Source organism: Zonotrichia albicollis, chromosome 5 (assembly GCF_047830755.1).
Source record: "Zonotrichia albicollis isolate bZonAlb1 chromosome 5, bZonAlb1.hap1, whole genome shotgun sequence".
Lineage (NCBI taxonomy): Eukaryota > Metazoa > Chordata > Aves > Passeriformes > Passerellidae > Zonotrichia > Zonotrichia albicollis.
The window spans coordinates 60,379,122-60,400,395 of NC_133823.1; the positions used below are offsets into that span (position 1 = coordinate 60,379,122).

The 21,274-nt window shown below is 34.4% G+C and overlaps 1 long non-coding RNA gene across 1 annotated transcript in view; it reads left to right on the forward strand.

Moving 5' to 3' along the window:
* The window catches only part of LOC113459027 (uncharacterized), a 46,659-nt gene extending 25,603 nt beyond the window's left edge, over positions 1 to 21,056 (forward strand). Inside the window, exons 6-7 of the long non-coding RNA XR_012580526.1 lie at positions 18,896 to 18,977; positions 19,682 to 21,056. This is a non-coding gene — a long non-coding RNA (uncharacterized LOC113459027). The remainder of the gene's footprint in view (positions 1 to 18,895; positions 18,978 to 19,681) is intronic.
* Positions 21,057 to 21,274: the final 218 nt, after the last annotated feature.

A 21,274-nucleotide genomic window follows, 5' to 3' on the forward strand; every position in this document is an offset into this window, starting at 1 on the left:
CTAGTGTCTCTCATTTTTACTCAAACTCACAGAAACCCTTATGTGTTTTATTAACAGCAGACTTGAGTAGAGAGTTAAAGAAAGAAAGAAGTGATAAAGTATTTTAAATCAAGTGTAAAGTTCTGGTCATACTGACATTCAAAAATGAGAATTTAGTTACATAGCCTGGGTGACACATTCACAGCATTATGGAACAGTTCATAGCAAGCTAATCTTATTTCTGTAGTTTAAAATATGAACAAACTGGCTCTTTCACAACTAAACTGACGTGATTGATTGCTACACAGTTTAGAATTTGGGTACCTCCCAAGCTATGCTTAATCTAATGCCATACCATTTTAGGGGTTTTGAGGAAGATAAACAGGAGTCCTCTTGGTTTTTTTTTTCTTTTCCCTTATTTTAGAAAGCAGAAAGACATTCAGCATAACAGAGACATACAAGTAGAACCAAAATGTTCAAAACAGATGAAGAAATGTTGCATATCTAGAGAGAAAAGGCCTTGCTGAAATTAACCAGTGATATGAACTAGGGCAAAAACCAGGAGGAAGTTCCTATATATTACAGAACATTTATATGAGATATATGTCAATTTAGCTTAAATAAAGCAAAATGTTGAACCTCATCCTCTGCTAGGTTGTTAACTATATTTAAATTTCTCAATTTAAAAGCAAAAAAAAAAAAAAAATTAACCAAATTAAAAATGAAAGCACTGGAAAAGCTTGTTTGCAGTTTTACTGGGAAGGAACTATTGTTTCTGATCTATCAAGGTTCATATTTCTGGCCAACCATGTAGATTTGAAAGTTCAGTCTCAAATAAAAACACCTCACAATTCCCTACAAAATGTTCATTTAACTGCAATGCAGAAAACATCACAAAATAAATTTGAAACTTTTTTCCTACCTTTCAGAACAAAGTAGTTAGGAAATTTTGTATATTTAGTCTTTTGTTAATTGCCTAAATGCAGAATTTCATCATAATGGTAAGATTTTTGTTTCTGCACATGCTTATAGCCATGCAACATCTGATATTCCACCACAGATATTTTCTTAATCTTTGTAGCTGAACTCTTCAGGGCTGTTCATTCTTTTACAGATCATTCAGATGCTAGAAATAACTTGGCAATCTAGAAGCAGAAGTAATACTTTTATATCCAGACAATATTTGATTAACTGATAGTTCTCTGCTAGTGAAGCAGAAGTCTTTAAACTTTATATATTATTATACAGATCTCTTAGACATTGTACAAAAAGTCTTGCAAAACAATTTGTGCATACTTCTTGTAGCAATCTTTTCCAAGTTAATTCAGAAAATTCAAGTAAACAACATAAGAAAATATCATCATATTTTTATCACTGGTAAGAATCACAGTTAAAAGTAGCACAATAACAAATAAAGACAATTAACTGTAGGGTATATATTGCTTTAGGTGACAATAGCTTTTCTTGTGCATCTATTAAACACTCTTATGGACTCTACACTTTAATTGTTGAGAATTCTGGAATATGTAAGGTTGTGTATCCAAATATCTGTGGATCATTTGAATCTGTTAGTAGTTGGAGTATCATAATTTCCAGTGATAATTCTTTGGCATGTCATTTGAAGGAACAGAAGGGAAACTACCAGCTTATGAGAGAAAATCAGAAATATATAAACTGAAAAATAGACCCCAATATTTTGACAAAAAGAAAGACATTTCAGAGGAATGATCAATGGCCATAATAATGGTTTCTCTTATTGTTTCTTAGATATGGGGGAAAATTAACATCCTTTTACCCATGCAATTATGCAAATGACATAATTGTATTGTATTTTGAAGTTCAACATCTGAATGTAAAAATATGATAAGACAGATGTGAATAAATGCTGTGTGAAAAGTTCTGATAAGTGGTTTATATGATTTTAGTTGCATGCTGTAAGTGGTATGAAGGAAAAAAAAGAGAATTAAACTGTGAGTAGTAATAAATAAGAGTACTTACATTGGATTATGTTGTGACTAAATATACCATAAATCTGTTGCTTACATTGATTGAGCCATGAATGTCTGTTATCATAAATGAGCCCATAAAAAATAATTCACACATTAAGAGTACATTACTCACTGATTAAACAGTTGCCACACTTTCGGCACCATTTCCTTCACTTAATTCAAATATTTCACAAATACAAATCTGCCATCAGTTTTAGAAGACAAAATTACTTTATCCATTGAGTTAGCTGTGCAAAGAATTTGCTGTGGCATATAATTTAGCTTGGATCCCATTGAAAAATGTGTATAAGTAGGAATGTTGTTCTTTCTGATATCAAACCCCAACTCTTTGTGCTTACAGAAGGCATAGTATTTAATTAAAAATACATGGTAGTCTCTGAAAATGAAACAAATAGTTTAAGAACAATTCTTGTGCCTTAAGTTTTTAATGGCATTCAGCAAAAACTCAGCAGTAGTACCTGAACATAGAATCACAGAATGGTTTGGGTTGAAAAGGACTTCTGAAGGCCATTTCGTCCAAGCCCATGCTCAGGGAGAATTAAATAATGAATGGTCAATGGTGGTTAATGCCTTCCCCAGTCAAGGATTGAATACCTCAAGAATGGGGAATTTCATAACTCAGTTATTGAGAAAGAAAGGTTGATATCCTTCCTTCAGTATGTTTGTATTTTTAACTAAATGAGCTCAAAATAGTCTCCTACATTTAATTTTCACTGAAATTTAAAATATATCTATTCTGATATACTGTAAAAGCAAACTCCTATGATACAAGACTACATGGTGACTTCTGGGTTCTCAAAGAAGTTTCAGGCAGAAAAAGCTAAATTTCCAAGTCTAGGATGCATGCAGTAGATTATGCTAGATTACTGTCAGTGAAGAACAAAGCTGATGTCAGGTAAATATAGCGCCAAGAAAGAGCCGGATTAAAATTTTCCCCTTAGGTGTCTTGGATCCAGTGCCTTCTCCTGGCTGACAAGATAATGCATTCAAGGAGGGAAATTATTGCATTTTTATGACAAAGTGCAACTAAAACTCATTTCTTTGATAACTGTCCTGTTACATATATTACTGATATGCATAACTCTCCAAAGTTAGGAGCAGCATATTTAATAGAATCATGGTTTTGGCAAAACACATGAGGCACCATTTATCTTGGGGAGCTCCCCATTAGCAGTCTGACAGCTTTATAGTTCTGTTGGGAAATGAAGTATAACATCAGGTTACTAAGCAACTCCACAGCTTTTTAAAAGTACTTCTTGGAACTCACTTGTTTCTCCTAATTGATTCAGTCCACATCATTTTGAACATAAATGAGACATCATGTTTAGAAATATGCTGCATAACTACTTTTAGCTAACATGTCTTGCTACCTCTGCATATCTAAATCAAGCTCTGGCATATAAATGTCATATTGAAAGCAAATTTTATCTTCTTCCTGAGTTTCATTGACATTTAATATATATAAATTATTTTGACAGTTCAAGCTAGTCTCTGAAGTTGTCTGCCGACTGTCAGAAAATAACATAAAAGGCTAAATAGCAATTTCATTGTTCAAGTTTTACATAGAATAAAGTTTTAATTAGTCAATCTGACTTCTTTAGTGAATTTGTGTGCTATAATATATCAGAATTAATAGGAAATATATCTCTGTAATTGTAATCACATTGATATTTTCTTGAGTTGCTAAACTTTGAGCAAGATACCATCCCACATCATCTCTGAATGTTGGTGAAAAATGTACTGTCATATCACAACTGATGAAGAGTAAACTAGGCTTTATAATTCCTGGCTTTTCTTCCCATTTTGGTGGAGGTAAATAACAAATAATGAAGGACTATGTAAAAAGGCTGACTTTAGGGTTCTTTCCTCAACTTAACATGCTACTTTCTTTATATACTTCCTTATTTTTCAAAAATTTTAATACTTTTAAAATGAGTAAATACATTATTGGAAAAAAAAAAATCACAGACTGATGATCGACTACCAAAATGTATTGTCTCCTGGTATTTTAAAGCCTCCTTTTCATATATTGCTTAGTTTTTTGTTGATTGGTTCCCTTTTTTGCCTTCTGCCTCCCAGTCTGTCATTTCTTGAAAGGTGCCTTTACTAATTAATTTATTTCTTTTCAGTTTTGATTTTCATTAATTTCTGTGGGAGATAGCTTTCCTGCAACCGTGACTGGAAGAAAAATTCTTATGTCTTGATCATCACTTAGACTTGCACTCTTTTTATTGTGCTCTATCAGTTGTAATGTTGTTGAAGGCTTAAATGTAAGATGAGCCTTTACTGATTTGATTCAGTAACTAACATCTTTCAAGGTCAAAGGTTTAAGTCATGATTAAAAACATAGAACATATTTTAAACTGCTGAAATTACTTCCTTCCCCTCTCAATGACAGGTGAATTACACTTACAAGAATTTTTTTTTACTTACAGCATCCTATACAAGTTCCTGTCTTGTGGAAGACATACATGTATCTTATATAAATTTATGTATGCACCAGGTTGTGAGATAATGCCTGTAATGGGATAGATCTTTTCGCATGTCTCCTATATGGACAATTTATTAGTCCACTCTTATGTTACTTCCAACCTGAGTTGCAGCATTGTAGTACTCTGGTTTTGCATGAGTCCTGCTTCAATGCTTTGCTGAGGAAGACTACTCACAGTGCCCCTGCTGCTCCTGAGACCATTTGCTTGATCCCTAGTTGGGGAACCTCCCAGTTTGTAGCCTGTGAATCCACCGTTTCTCTCTTGGAAAGGATGATGCCAGAATTGTGACAGAAAAGGAAGAAGGGATCATATAAGCTAATTTCATAGTGTGTGAGACAGTGTATGGGACTTACTTTCAGTGAATGCTCTCTTTCTTCCCTGCATCTTTTTGCATAAGGAACCTTCCCCTATATTTCTCCTTTCTTCCGAAATTTTCTAATCACTGTCTCTGCTGGCAGAGGGTTGTTATATTCATTGTGCTTTGTGTATTATTATTTTGCATGTGCTCAATAATAATCCTGGTAATGATTTATTGGGCATACATAAAGTATGTGTGGATGGAAATGGAAGATATGGCAGAAGAGGATGAGAAATTGTCCTGTGGAGATACTCCAGAAACGCCTCAGCACTTAGGTGAGCTTTGTGCCTCCAAACTGCATTGGACCCAGGAATATTTATCTGTATCTGTATCATCTATATCTATAATCTCTATACATCTGTATCTATCTATATTTAGTGAACCAGCTTTCCTATTTCTCAAAAAAACCCATAATATTCATTAATCCGTATCATGCAAGTTTGTATTGAATTCAACCAGAACTAAAAAACTGAATTGCTAAATCAAATTATTTGTGAGTCTGTGCTCATGAAAATTCCTAATGAACACCAGATTTATTGAGCCGAAATTGTTATAATCAGAAATTAAGCCCAGTTGCACCCAGCCACTCTAATTTCTACGAACCAACTGGAATGCAAGAGGATTTATTTTTCTGCCAAATTTCTATACCCTTAGTGCAACAAGGGAGAAGGTTCAAGATCTTGTCTACTACAGGATGGAAAGACACCGAGGACCTGATGCTGCCATTTTCCTTGTATGGCACCATGAAAAATTATGGACCTTAGTTTTTATGAATACTTTTCTAACTTATCAATATGCAATACTACAAGTTGATACCATATCATTAGCACTGATGACTGCAGCCCTTAGGGATTTTTAGTCATTAAGGTCTCAGTGTTCAGACTTAAAAACTGTTTGGTGAGAGGTATCAAAGCCAAAGTGGGTTTGTCTTGTTTCTTCTCCAATTCCCCTTGTTTATATCTAATGTTTATACGCTATTGTCTTCGATCCCAAATGGGGAGTGGAGATGATGTCTCATCTGCTCCCAATACTGCTTATCTTGTTTTTCTTTTCCCTTGGTAGAAAGAATGACTATTCTTTCATATTCATTAGGATGTCCCTGCCTATTTGTAGTTTCTCGTGCTTATCTTGTTCTTAGTATGGCAACTTATGTTTACTTTGGAGCCTCCTGTAAAAATTACACCTCTCTGACATTTGGATGGTCATATCAGTCACTATTCACATAGTAAATATATGTCTGGCTATAAAATCAGAGTGTTACAAGGAGTTTCTATGTTGTTTGTTACACTATTTCAATACATTTGAATTCAGGATCAAAGCAAGATAATATTCATGATATCCTGAATAATACATTTAGGGTCTACAGTTGTCAGAAGCCTCTACTTTGGCTACAAAGAAGTTACGGGCAGAGGAATGCTGGTAGCCAGAAGAAAATTTATATTTCTTTTAACATGTGTCCTTGTTAGAAAAGAATGCTAGTTGAAATCATTTTGCCAGTTTACTCAGAGATATCTTCTCTGAGTAACATATTCTACAAGGATATAGGAGGACCTTACATCCCAGTATTAGTAATGGCAATGAATTATTTCAGAAAACCTGCAATGTTTTGTTCGTGCAAAAAATATCTCCGAAAACTATCTTTCCCCTCAAAAAAAAAATTAGTCCTATCAGCAACACTGAATACTTGGATGTTAACAATATTTTTGTTCCAGTACTGTTTACCTAATCCAGACATGTGGAAACAGTAGAAAATCAAGTTTGAGTCATGTTTAAAACATGGCAGTATTTCAACTGGAGTACATAAGCCATAAAATGATTCTATTTTAATGGAAAAGAACTGACAGAATTGTTTGTTTAGCCTTCAATAGATATTAAATCTATAGCATGCAGAGACAGTATAACATGAAATTTAATTCCACTTTGCTTAAACATCTGTAATAAAAAGTCATCAGCACCTCTCATATAGTTAAATGTGACTGGTATTCCCTAGGTTTATATTCAGAGAAATTCATTAGTAATATTTTGCTGGACATGGGAAAGATGTGTCTTTGGCTTATAATAACTGATAAGTGTTTAAAGTATCGATTTTTTGATATAGATATTCCAGTGTGTTTGTAGGATTTATCAGAATTTTGAATTTGCAAGTTTTCAGATGAGTCTCAGGATTGCTCATGTTTTCTTGAGCATCGAAGCTTAAGTCAGTGAAGACTTCACACAGGAGCTTTTTGAGTTTATCACAAACTCTTGACCATCAGAAATTCTTGGTACAAAGGGAGATGATTGATATTGCATGAGGCTTGGATAGAGAAAGCAGAAGCAATGCAAGAAGAAAAACCTTTGAGGATCTAGATAATTGTCTGGTGAAGCTGTCACTTCATACACTTCTCCATTATCCCAGAGGAAAGAATTGTACAGCATAATTTCCTTCCTAACCAAGAGAAAAATCAGGCTCCAAAGCATTTTGAGGTAAAACAATCTCCAAATCAAGAGAAACGAGGCCTTGAAACTGAATCATTGCAATAACCTTCCTGGATATTAGCAGTGAGCTTGTCTTCCACTTGGCTCTCGGAGTCCATCCATGGTTATCTTTATACAATTTAACACACCTTGCTTGCATGCTCTTTCTTTTCACCAGTTCACAGTCATTCAATTTTCTGCTTTTCTTTGTTATCACTATACCAATTTCACCTCATTCACAAGTCTGCCTTTACTGTATCATGCTGTGTCTGCACTCCTCCATGTCACTTTTTATTCTAGAGCTGCAGACAATTGAGTCTGATTCTACTATTATGTAATTCCTATTAACAAAACCTTAATTAGCATAAGACCGTGTTTATTTAGCCACCACACAATTTTAACTGCAGCTGAAACAAGTGAAAATAAGCTTAGTACAAGACAATCATAGCACTGTATTGTAAATATAAAATCAGTGGGCTTTTACTAGCGATGAAAAAGTGTTCTGGTCTAAAATGGTGCGTTGGGTTTGCACAGCCTGGTTTTGTCAGCTGGAGGGTACAGGGGTGGCTTCTTAAGAAGCTGTCAGAATATCTTCCCCCATATCTGACAGAGCCAAAGGCAGCCAGCTCCAAGATGGACATGCTACTGACCAAACTACAGGCTGGGCAGATTAGAGATGGTGGCAACACCCCTGTGACAACATATTTAACAAAAAAGAAAGTTAGTACACAGATGTAATTGTGGCCAGAGCAAAGCAGAGTAAGAACATGTAGAGGAACAGCTCTGCAGACACTGAGACCAGTGGAGAAGGAGGGGAAGGAGGTGTTTCAGGCACCAGAGCCAGTGGTGCTGACCGTGGTGAGGCAGCTGTGCTGCTGCAGCACATGGAGATCTATGGGAGTGAAGAGATTCACCTGCAGCCCATGGAGGGGGCTTACTGGAGCAGGAACTGTGTTCCTGAGAGGAGCTGTGAACCCATGTGAAGCCCATGGTGAGCAAGCTCCTGGCAGGGCCCTGCACACCCGTGGGGAGAGGAGCCCACACTGGAGCAGTCTGTCCTTGCAATCTGCACCCCGTGGAAGGGTGACCCACATTGCAGAAGTTCATGAGGTACTGTTGCCCATGTGATGGACTAATGCTGGAGAAGTTCATGGAGAATTGGATTCCTGTGGGAAGGACCCCACATTGGGACAGGGGAAGGACTCCTCTCCCTGAACAGCAGCAGGAACAGTGTGTGATGAACTGGCCGTAACCCTCATTCCCTGTCTCCCTGCACCACTGAGGGGAGGAGGTATTGCTGGGAAGGAGGGGTTGAGGAAAGGTGTTTTTAGGATCTTGATTTACTTTTTATTGTCTTGTTCTGCCTTTTTTTTTTTTTTTTACTAATAAATTCAGTTAATATCCCTAAATCTAGCTTGTTCTGCTTGCAACGATTTGCTGAGTGATCTCTCTCCATCCTTATCTTGACTCATGAACCCTCATATACACTGTGAAGGGGAGCAATGGAGTGGCTTTGGTGGCTGCCTGGAATCCAACTAGCATCAGCCCACTTCAAATGGGCATTTTGTTTAAAGACTCCAGAAACAGACTTCTCCAGCCAACGGAGGAGACCAAGTCAGAGCAGATATCCACCCAGCAGCACCTGGAGAGCCCCATGTCAGTGTTGTGCCTTGTAGAATCTTTGACTAGTGGAGAGAGCCCCACACAGGAGAGTTTTCTGGGAGGGGCTGCAGGCCATGGAGGACAGACTGTGAAACATGTTTATTGTTAAGGACTGCAGCCCATGGGAAGAAAGCACACTGGACCAAGCAGAAAATGTAAAGAGGAAGGAGTGCCACTGGCAGCTCCCCTCATTCCCCATCTTCTGTGAGCTGTAGGTAGGGGAAGTAGAAAAGTCAGGCATGAAGTTGGGCTTGGGAAGCAAGGACAACTGAGGGGAAAGTGTTAAAGTTTAGATCTTTGTTTCTCACCATCCCACTCCATTTAATTGACAATAAATTAAATATTTCTTTCTCAAGTTGAGTCTGTTTCACCTGTCACAGTAACTAGTGAGTGATCTCCATGTCTTTATGTCACCCTGGGCACTTTTTCATCTAATTTTCTCCTCCTGTCCTGTTGAGGAGGAGAAGTGAAAATGTGGGCATCCAGCAGCTGGCCAGGGTCAAACCCCCACAAATATTAAGCATTATTCAGCACTAAAGAGAAAAAATAGCATGAAAAAAACCCCACCTATTTTTTAGATTTCTATAGCATTTATATTATCTGCAAGATAGTCTAAAATTATCTTATAGATAATTATATTATTTACAAGATAATGTGTTACACAGTCTTTATTAAAGACACGTGACTCTGTTTTATTTATTTTAAAAACACAATTTATTAGGGTACAATAATCTTATTTTCCCCATCTCATTAATTTATAAACGTATTTTAAAATAAACAAATTCCAAATTTTAAACAATTCAGAAAATTTTCTTAGATGTTCTTTTTGTAGAAAATATTATTCTAAGACTAAAATTGCCATGATCTAATTCAGTTTCCCAAATATTTTGACATTTCAGTGGCCACAAACCCAGAAGATTTTTTCTCTTTCCATTTCTCTTTTGTAATGATAAGTAACTGTCATTGATCCAGAGACAAAGTGAAAAAGATAAAAAAAAAAAGATTCTAGCAATTTTCAGGCTATATGAGATATTATTGTCATCTTCACTAGAAACTTTGACAAGTAAAAACCACATCAGTCTTCCAAACACTTGAAGAGCAAGATGAAAGTGGTATTTTCACTTCCATTTAGCATGAGCTTGTGGGTAATATTTTTTTTCTTGTTTTGTTTTGGCTTTACTTTTCTTCTAAGATGATATTTTTTTTCCCACTTCAAAGTCTTAAATAAGTTCTGGATAGAATCAGGCAGGGGAATGCTTGCTTTTTGAACACTGAATTTTATTTTTTCCTGATCTTCACTGACATTTATAACCCTTACTAAAACCTAAAGCACATATGTGGCACTTCTCTGTTGTAGTGTAGATAAGGTTTTTTAAGGGTATCCCAAGGAAAAATGGACTGTACTTGTTTTGCTTTACTGTTAAAAGTTGTAGGGAAAAGCTGCCATTTAAAAAAAAATAATAGTTAGGATAGTTTATTAAATTTTGACTTTTCTTTTATTGTTGGATTCCTATACACTGTGCAAATCCTTTGTATTATGCTATCCTGAACCCAGCATAATACATTTCCAGGCACTAGTCCAGAAGTTTATTTTTATGGGTTCAGGTTCTTTTTTCCTCCTATTTTTTTCCTCTATAGTGTCTTGCCCTCTGTCTTTTCATCCTTTAGCCATTTTTTTTAAATTAATATGCCAGATTCTCTCCTCTTCAACGATTTTGAACCTTACACAACCTCTGATACTAAAAAGCTTCCTGAGAAGCCATTAAGTGTGATGTCTACGCTGCAATTCCTTTCTCTACTTTGGCAATCATAACTCCGTAGAACTAAGAAATTAGTAAGGCATAACCCTCCTATTCCAACCTTCATTTAATCAAGTTGTGCTTTTCTAAGCATTTTCCAATCTGGTGGTTTAAAGTAGTTCCTAATAGTTTCCTGCAAATTGAACTTAAACTATTTGGTCTTTAATTTCCTGCTATGTCCCAAAGCTTTTTCTTAAATAAGGGTATTCTATTGGCTTCTCTGATTTCTGTTCCCATTCCCAATAGCAGCTCTTGGGAGATAATTGCTTCTGGAGCCTTGATCAATGTTCAGAGTTTTGCATACTTAGTAAATTCAAAGTTTTACTTGTCCTTTTCTTAATATATTATAATTTATCTCCCCTTAATCTGATTTCTCTGCAAGTAAAACAAATTTCAAGGCTAAATATTTTGCAGACACCCTTAAAATTTCTGTTTTGTTTTAATTTTTATTTTATTCCCTTTATTTGTATTTGGAATATATCAGATTTCCTTAATAATTTTGAAGTTTATTATATTTTAAAAATAACTAATTAGAATGAAAGTGCTTGTCAGAATATATTCTGATGAGTTTTTTTTCTTTGCATACATTTTAACTTAATTCTAGTGTCATTTGTAATATTTTTCTAACCTTTCTCTTTCTAAATTAAAAGCAAAATATCAAGTCTTCTGTTTCTTTATTAATTACCTGTCTTGCAATTACCAAACTCAGTCTTTATTTGAAACTATAAATAACTGACCTGATCTATGTCATTCTCACATTACAATTTCTAATATAAAAAATAGAAAGTTTCATTGTTATAAGGAAGAACACAAAAGTTATTCTGCTATAAAATGCTACCAATGACAGCCATGTGACTGAAGTCTGAATGCCATCACATCCACACATGGACACATTGCATATAAATATGTATATCTGTATCTTTTGTACTTTCCATCTATGATTTCAAAAAACCTATGAAGAGATATTTTTTCTTGTGCATCTTAAAAAGTCTAAACAAAATAGAATTTTTTACTATAAACAAGGAAGATTCTCATATAAACAAGTATTTCTTCTTTTCTAATCTTCCCTCCTCCCTTTTCTTATGTTCATGCCAAAAACTGTTCCAAATGGTTTTATGTCTAGCTTGCCAACATTTTTCCACAAAGCAAAGTAAAATGCTTTTGGATGCAAAATTAAGTTTTTTTCTCTGACTCCCTGGCTTCAGTGAATTACTAAAAAAGTGTCACTGGGCTTTTTGTGAGGCTAAACCATGGTCTGTTAAACTTTCTAAACAGTCAATACTTAGTCAGAAATGGAAACTAGAAGGACCTCCCATCTCATGTTTGTGAATTTATCTTGGAAAAAGAAAAACAAAAAATGGAAAAGAGAGCACCTCTTGCATGAAACTATTTAAACAGCAGAAGTCAAGGAAGCAGTTCAAGAAAGTGTAAGAAACTAAGTGTTGGTCTTGGTATGAGCATCTGTTTTGTTTATTGATGTTATTTCTTCTTATCCCTGCTGTTTCTTCTAGCTACACAAAATGGTATGTGCGAAGGTCATTACAACAAATGTTCAGCTTTGTCTCCTTTGGACATGCAAACATACATACCATGGTTTAAAAACACATTTATTTTATACAGAGGCCATAGCATGTCACAAATCACTTGTAGTTTATTGGCAAACATCTACCCAGTCATACTATAATCCAGTGTCTTTTAATTTAGAATAGAATACATAATAATGGAAAATATGAAGATGTACTGGAAGACATGTATCTCTTGATGGGAGGTTTGAGGAGTTTTTCAGGAACTCTAAGGCATGACTTGCTTATGATTTTCTTGTTGGTTTGGTTTTTCATATCTGATGCCGTAATGAACGGTAGTGAGGTGTGTGCCTTATTTATTGGTAAAGAATCTTTGTTTTGATAGTGGCTAAGTAGGTTCTACACTTTTTTAAAGAAATCTCTAAGGGAGCAGAGGAAAATCTCAGAAAGCCTCCAGACATATAGAGAAAACTAGAGAAATAAAGCTGAAAAGAGGTTGGACTATGAAGACATGGACCTTATAGCCATCAGTCTTCTTGTATTCAGAAACAGACCATACACCTTAAAACTCCAGAAACAATATCTAATGGAATGTTTCTGTTTATTACCTTCAGATAAGTTATTATCAAGTTTGATATTGCAATGTTACTCTAAGTTTTATTTAACTCTCTACTTGAGTATTGGGTCAAGGAATACTCAAGGATTCTAAATTCTCACATAAGCATAATTAATTAACATGATTAAAATTTTCTCTGTATGCTTTTCCAGAAGATGTACCATGCACATAATGTAAACCCTTAAAACTTATTGTACTTACCCAGTCATACCATGGCACATGCATAATACACAGGCACTTCCAAGATGTGCCAGGCTGTTGCTCTCTTCAAACGTTTTGTTATTTTTCACAGAATAAAGGAATTCAACACAATATTTACAAGAGTAAAATACTATTATGTAGCAGTACAAGAATTTACAAAGAGAAATGGAAATCCTCATTCTTTTTTTAGACAGCATTTTTCATTTTTCGGAGGTTTTTTGTTTAATGCAAATATTATTTTTCCTTCTGTAATTGCAATACTAGAGTGAAAACCCTTACAAATTCAGATTTTGCATCCATCCTTTTAGAAAGTGAGGTACTGGTGGCTTTTTCTATGCTTTTTCCTCCCTGTCAATTTCCTTTCCCCTCAAGACATTTGATACAATTCATCTGGATATGTTATCTTTCATGTCCTAAATCTAAGGAAAACTTAAAAATCAAATATTTCCTTTCCTGGTGACAGCTTTGAAAATTTAAAGAGAAGGCTTTTAATTCAGAATTTGAGTTTTAGAAAAACTCTATGGATCTTACTGAATTACTGTGAAAAGCATATTTATAGGAAACTTCCATTGGAAGAAAATTGTAGGATTTAGGTCAATGTGTATGGAGAAGCTTTACAGAGGATCTTACTTCTTTTTTTAAGCACACCGTATGTAAGTGATATTTCTTACAAGTTCATTGTAAGTGTCTTGTCAATTAAAGTGTGGTGGTTTTGTTTATCTTTGTTTCAAATCACCCATCTTAGGTTTCTACTTATTTGGAGTGCCTTAATGCATAGTTCTTTTGAGAGCTAGGTTCCTCAAAGTAGGTCTTTCACTGGATATGATCTCCAATGTGCTCCTTGCAAGAATTTTTTTAGAATCTAAGCATTAACGTTAAGAAACATCTTCATTAATAGAATAAACCAATATTTTCTTTTCCTTTTTACATATTTCCAAATAATCATTCAACGCTGAACCCTATTACCAAATTCCTTACAAAGGAAGATGGTTCTACAAACACTCAGTAATTTCAAAACAAAAGAATAATCAAAACAACAATTCACTTCCATATTAATTTCCTAAGCTATTTGATAATATCAGGGTTTGGATACACACCTTGCTATTAAACCAGCATAATCACTGTTCATGCAATATTCAGTGACATTTTGAGTACAAATACCAAGATTATTATCTTTTAATATTAAACATTATATGAGTGTTTAAAGTGCCTGTGAAGCATATTCATATTAAATATTATTGCTGACATTTGAAAAAGGTCAAAAGGGATGGCCTTATGTAAAAAAATCATATTAGCAGCAAGACAGAAATATTACAATTATTAACAATAATAATTTTATTAGGAAAAGATTACAGTTGAGAATCTTCTTGTATTTTTGCAAGTTAACACAACTACCTATTTAAATTTGGTTAAAATTGCAATCTCTTGAACACACTAATATCAACATCAGGTTTTTCTGTCAGTTCTATTAAGCATACTTTTCCTAGCCAGCCACAAATTGAAAGTATAGAGCCACAGAATGGAGGATATCACTTTTTCCCTTACACAGCAGATATAATTACTAAGCTCCCATTGCATCTAGCAGAGGTGAGTAGGTGAAGCCAAGAAAGATGTTTGTTTACTAAACTCTGCAGCAGAAAAAGCTAATGTTCTATAACTAATCTAATTCTCTGTTTGAACAGAGGGCTGGATCCTCTGCAGTCATCAGCCTTTTTCCCTAGACAGTCAAACTCTTGTCTGTAATCTGAAACTTTGTTTTGCTTAGAAACTTTATTAGCACTAAACTCATTTTAAATTAAGGTAATAAAAGAACTGGAGAGGAAACTCCAGATACATTAGCTGCAGCTGTCTTCCTTCTTCATCCCTTCCAAATTTTTCCAAGACAGACAAGCATTTATCTTAATTTTCTGACTCAATTTCTTCTCATCAAGGATTAGATTTTCTTTTAGTTGTGCATGTTCTGTTTCTGTGTATTTTAAGACTACATAATTCTCTCTCATTTGGAGTTTCATACCCCATGTTCATAAGTCAAAGTACAGTATAGTTTTATAGTTTCTAATCTGGAGATAGGAGTAGGTTATTTGGCTTTGAGACACTGAAAGAAGTAAATGCAATCTACAAACATAAATCAGAAGCCAAGTAACTCGCCTTTTATCTATGCCCACAACAGATCATTAATAGTGATCTACTATAGCTCTAGCCAGCTGATTAGACAGAGCTATTAGTAGCCTCTCCTTCTCTCAAAAAAGGTATATTTTACATCTGCTTTATCTCCCACTGAGTAGAATTTTGATTTCATGTCTGATATCACATATATGGCACTTTAAATTGTCATTCATGATATCAATGTGCAAAAAATAATCTAATAGGGTAGTTCAAGAATTAATATTAGACATATCACTAATGTTCATTTATCAGTGATCTAGATTGAAAATCTAAATATCTTTGATAACAAAATTTGCTGAGGACAAGGACTGAGGGAAAGCAAGTAAGAGGGCAGGATACTGCTATCATAATCTTAATATCTTGGCTAAATGGATTGAATAAAAAATAAAAGCATTTGAGAAGTGAGAAGGAAGGCTATGTATGTAAGCTGCACTGGGAAATTTTAGGGACTAGTAATGTAGATGGTATTATGGTATTTTGTAAGAGGGTATTGTTTCTGAAATTCCACAGTTACTGTGTAACACAGAAGAACTGATTGTATTGATTATGTCAGACATGTAAAACCAGATGGAAGCAGAGAAAGTTCTCTGTGTGTTTGTACAGCATTGCTATGGCCACTGCTGTGCTACCCCCTTACAAAGAGGGCAGAAATATTTGCAACCTTTCCTGAGCACTTAAGATAATAAATGACTGGGACCAGAATCTTTATCAACATAATTTTGTTGATGAAGGTGATGATGCAAGAGGTCATGTATGCTAAGGAGAAGAGGAAAATATGTATATCTCCTCCACAACTTGAAAAAAAGGGCAAGTGTTAATAGAAAAAGGGTAAGATTGTAGTATCTGAAGGGAAGATTTTGATCATTCACTCTATTCCCAGATATCCCAAAGATGTAAAAAAACAGATAACTTGTGGCAAGAAGTAGTAATTTCACATTTCCATGGAGTTAACCTCTTGTTTTCTTATGATGCTAAGGATGTCTGAATATTGATATGCAGCAGCCAAAATCATGGGACAGAATCAAAATAGGATTTAAAGTTTGAGGAACTATAGTATCTAACTGAAATATGTGAACTCTTACATGTGCATGTATACAGAAATATGAGAACCTTTTTTCATTCTTTAAGTGTAGAATTTCTAGGGCTTGGGACTTTGAGAAATTTGAACTGTATAAAATATTCCTTCCCTTGTGAAATCTGTTAACAATATTCTTATCTATGCAGCCACATTTTAAAAGAAATTGTAGGAGTTTAATATGTTGGTTACATGTCCTTCATTGTTTTATTTGCTTGAATTTAGTCTGAAGGCCTCAAAATTACCAGAGATAAGGAGGAAGCAGACAGCCAAATCAACTTTGTTAACTTAACTTTGCCTTTTTAGGGAACAAACTTGGAAAACTCTCATGTATGTTAACTGCAAATCCCATTGCCAGGTATTCTTTTGCCCCTGTGAGTAGCCATATGTGATCTTCTATGATATCTTAAGATGCCTATTGCTATTTTCAGTGTTATTTTTATAAGAATTTTTTCAATCTCTTTTAAATTGAATAAGATTTGCATGCCTTTTTCGGAAGGCATTTTTAAAAAAACAAATTATGAAGAGACAAGTAAATCTCTGTCTAAGGAGGGAGCTGCTTATTTATTTCCTTCATCCTAGGTAGAGGTCTGGAGAAGCCTTCTTCAGAATTGTACCTCAAAGCTGCAGAGCAGCAGAAAGCTCACAATAATGATGAGAAATTCAATAATATTATGCACTAGTTGATATTAAGCTTTCCAAAGCAAATTTTTTGTATGGTTAATAAAACACAAGCAAGGACATGAATTGTTAACCACCTGTGAATTTATTAGGAAGAACTGTAGAAATGTCCCTAATAATAGAGAGAGATTGCTTTAGGCAAGCAGCTTGTCACACCTGCACTAAAGCATAAACAAGTAAAAATGCTACTAAATATGAAATTGTTCTAAATTTCCACAGCAGACACAACAGAAACTTCTTAATTGATTGTCAGGCACACCACAGCAAAACCAGCAATCCTAAGTAAATGTGAAAATCCCTTTTCATTTTTTTCTAATGATGTTAATAAGACTTTCCAGGCAGCACTTTTTAATATCATTAATCAAGTTTTTGAGACGTTCCAGTCACTTTTCCTTTAGTCTTCTGCCATAGAAGAATTCACCTGAGGCATTTTATAATCATCAAGAAATGTGCTGTCTATTGTATCTTAGGATGAATTAGGAAATGGACAGGAATAATTTAACTAGCTCATGAGATGACAAAAATTGTGAGAATGAAGTTCACCCAGCAGAAATGCTCATCAGGAACCCTCATTTCAGAGCATGTTTTCATCCATTAGAGTTCTACACTACACATTGGGTTCTTTATTCATAACATAGTGAGTAAGTAACTTTTTGCAAACTTTTAAGCTTAATTAAAGTATAGTTAAAGGGAGTTCAAAGTTGGACTGTGTTAGGAAATTTTTGATGTAACTTTTTTCTGATAAATGTTCAAGAAAACCAAAATAGTTTTAAGAAGTACCTATTCTCTATTTCTTCTTTCAAAATGATCAGAAAATAAGCTCTAAAGTTTTCATTTGCTTTGAAACTGTGGAACTCAATAACTACATGTTTGGGTTGAAATATTTAATAGTATTTATCTCTTATATAACATTTGCCTCTCACCTTACAGTCAACAAGGTTTGCTTTAAAATGAAAAAAATAAAAATAACTTAGACTGGATCTAAATTTGTCTATGGTTTGTCCCTATACTAACAAAATCTCAAGATGCATACTTTCTGGGTTTTTTCCTTATATTGATTTTTTTACAAGGAGATAAAAAACTTTTTAAAGAATTTCTCATCACAATCATAACATAATGGCTTAAATTGATGATGGGTCTACAGAAAAGTAGTTTAGAAAGCCACATTCTAAAGAACACAAAATAACTTATAGTCCCTTTAGGATTCAGGCAGAAGGGAAGTATTGATACTCTTACCAATGTCTCCTCTTCAGTGAAACTGGTGTTTTTAGCATGACAAAGAAAAATCTTGGTTTGTTTAATTCATAATAAGCATCGTTTGAAAGCTGTCAGTACCTCCCACTTTTCTTTGAGGGGTTGAAGCATCTAAACTATAAGCCTATACTTGGTTTTCATGACTATAAATGAAAACTTTCACACAAATAAAAGAATTTGAAAGTGATTATCAAAAGTTTAACTGATAGAAGAGATGCAATTACCTTTCTAGGTGCTTTTTTCAACCAGTGATGTGTACTTTACATACTTTATGTGAGTAATATCTACCAGGTTAGAACACAAAGCAAGGAATGGTATTTTGAGATTTTTGTTTGTTCTGTCTCACTACACCTGGAATCCACATAAAAGAAAAATCCTTAGATGTCAACTGGGAAAAAAGACTATTGGAAAAGAGAATAAAATGGAAATCAGAAATCCTTCTCAGCAAAATAATCCCCAGAATATATCCTGGATTTGAAACAGGCAATGAGTCATTTTCTTTTTGTATCAAATATGTTGCAGGATTTGTTTCAGAAGGGTTTACATAGATTATTTTTTGTATCATTTTATCAGTTTGTATAGAATTCTTGGTTTTTTACAAGTTTTCAATCTTTATCTTGCAGCTTTAGCTATAAGAATCAGTAAAAGTGGACAATTTATCTCTGCACATCTCATGCTTATGAAGTAGAGGACATTGTTGGAAAGGTAATATGTTAAATTATTTAGTTTAAAAATTTTGGCTTTGTTTAATTTTTCATTTTTAAAACTGAAAGCATCTTAAATACCCCATGAAATTAGTCTTTGACTGTGTAAACAAGCTTATTTTTTCAATGTTTTTCCTTTGGAAATTGTAAGTACATTTGTATTATTACTTGTGAAACACTTTGCACTGATAAAGTATTAAAGCACTGTCTGCTAGTTTCATCAAGGACTGTTCATGGTTATAGTTTTACTAATATGTTGATGATGTACAACTCATTGATCTTGTGATCTTTTTGACCCTTTCTAATATATACATGTACTTTCTTGGTTTCAGGTTCATTTACTTTATTTACCTGTCAGCTTTGTCCAGCATGAATCAATTTGCTTTAAGCGATGTGCTAGATGTTTTTTTCCTTAACTAGAAATTGTTAAAGGACGTAAGGGCTTTCATGGCAAAAAAATCCCACACTTGCGTAGCATAAAGGATTTCTTTATATTTAATGAATGAAAACTTTCAACTTGTACCTAGGAAGTGGAAATTTGTAACCTGGTAAAAGGCAAAATACTGGGCTGTCCATATTGCCTATCTCTGTGTTACATGAGAAACAAGACAGAAGTAAATAGTATTTTTCACTCACATTTAAATTTAAGTCATTTAGTACTGTAGTTGTACTAATATTGGCTATATCTATTTATTGCAATTTCAGGTATCAGAGGCTTGGAGTACCTCTCCAATTAAGACAGGACAGGAGCTGGAGTTTTTCAGCCTGGAGAAGAGAATGTTCCAGGGAAATCCTATAGCAGCCTTCCAGTACCTAAAGCAGAAAAAGCGTAGAAAAAAGCTGGAGAGGGAATTTCTACAAGGGCATGCAGTGACCAAACCAGGGGGAATGGCTTCAAACTGAAACTGAGTAGCTTTATATTAGATATTAGGGAAAAAGTCTTTTCTCTGAGGTTGGTGAGGCACAGGAACAGGTTGCCCAGAGAAGCTGGGGATGTTTCACACCTGGAAGCATTCAAGGCAAGGGTGGATGGGACTTTGAGCCACCTGGTCTAGTGGAAGCTGTCCCTGCCCATGGCAAAGGGGTTGGAACTTGATGATTATTCTTTCAACTCAAACCAATACATGGTTTTATGAAATGTATTTCTAGGTAATCCCCTAAATTACTTCACTAAGTGAAGAAGTCCTAAATTAGCTCCAGAGAACACTCAGTCAATATTATATAATCAGCATTTTTGTTGATTGAATTGTATACAGAATCATATATCAGAAGCTAATGTGCATTAGCTTAAATATACATAGATATTGGCTTGATATCTCTCCATAAACTATACATACAACTACCTCATCAAGTACAGTTTGTGTTTGTGATATCTCTGGCCACGGTTCAAATAGGTACTTTCTTGAAGTCTGCTGTGTGCAGAATTCAGTGTTTTGAGGAAACTTCCCTGTCTGACCATCTTGGAGTGACTGCAGCACACAAGCTGGTGCTTAAGTGTCTCTGCAGGGACTTGTCTTTTGTGCTGCACCTAAAAGAAATTTACAGAATGTATAGCTGTTTCTTAGTAAAAACTAAGAAGTAAAACCATTTCATCTTTTTTTTTTCCTGAATATTCTTCTAGATGACGTAATATATATATTTTTAAATCTGAAATAGTAAAAGTATTTATGTCCAGTTTTCTGTGATCAGATAGATCTTTCAGTCAATAATTTTACCTTAGAGGAGTTCTTTTTCTTCAGCAAATGATATTTCTCTAGATTTTTAATTGTTTCTATGATGCTGAGTATAGGTTTAAATTTCTTTACAAAAATAAATTTTAAACTGAAAGAAAACAAAAATCTCAACAAAAACATATTTTCCCAGACGGAAAAGCTTCAGAACCTCTACCACAGGTAATTTTTCTCTTCAGTCTGTGCTGACATGGATCGTAACTGCAGCAACTAGACGTGAGAAAAGTGTATCTTTATTTGTAATATAAATGGTGTCATGTTTTCAGTAAGGCTTTGAATTGGGTTACACTGCAAGAGCAACTCAGCCTCTTGTGTGTATTGAATGTCCAAGTGTTTTTAGGTTCTTCTTCATTCACCCAAAACCATTATGCACTGTGTTTAATGGTTATTGGGTTTTATAACAGAAGTTCAGCTGATTCCATTGAATGAAAAATGGCACAATTTTATTTATTTTAAATTTCTTCCCTAGGAAGATTTAATAATCTTAGATCTCTTGAAAATGGCAGACTCTTTTCTCATTTACAGAGATTTTTTCTGTCTTAAGAGCAAGGACTGAGATACCACAGGT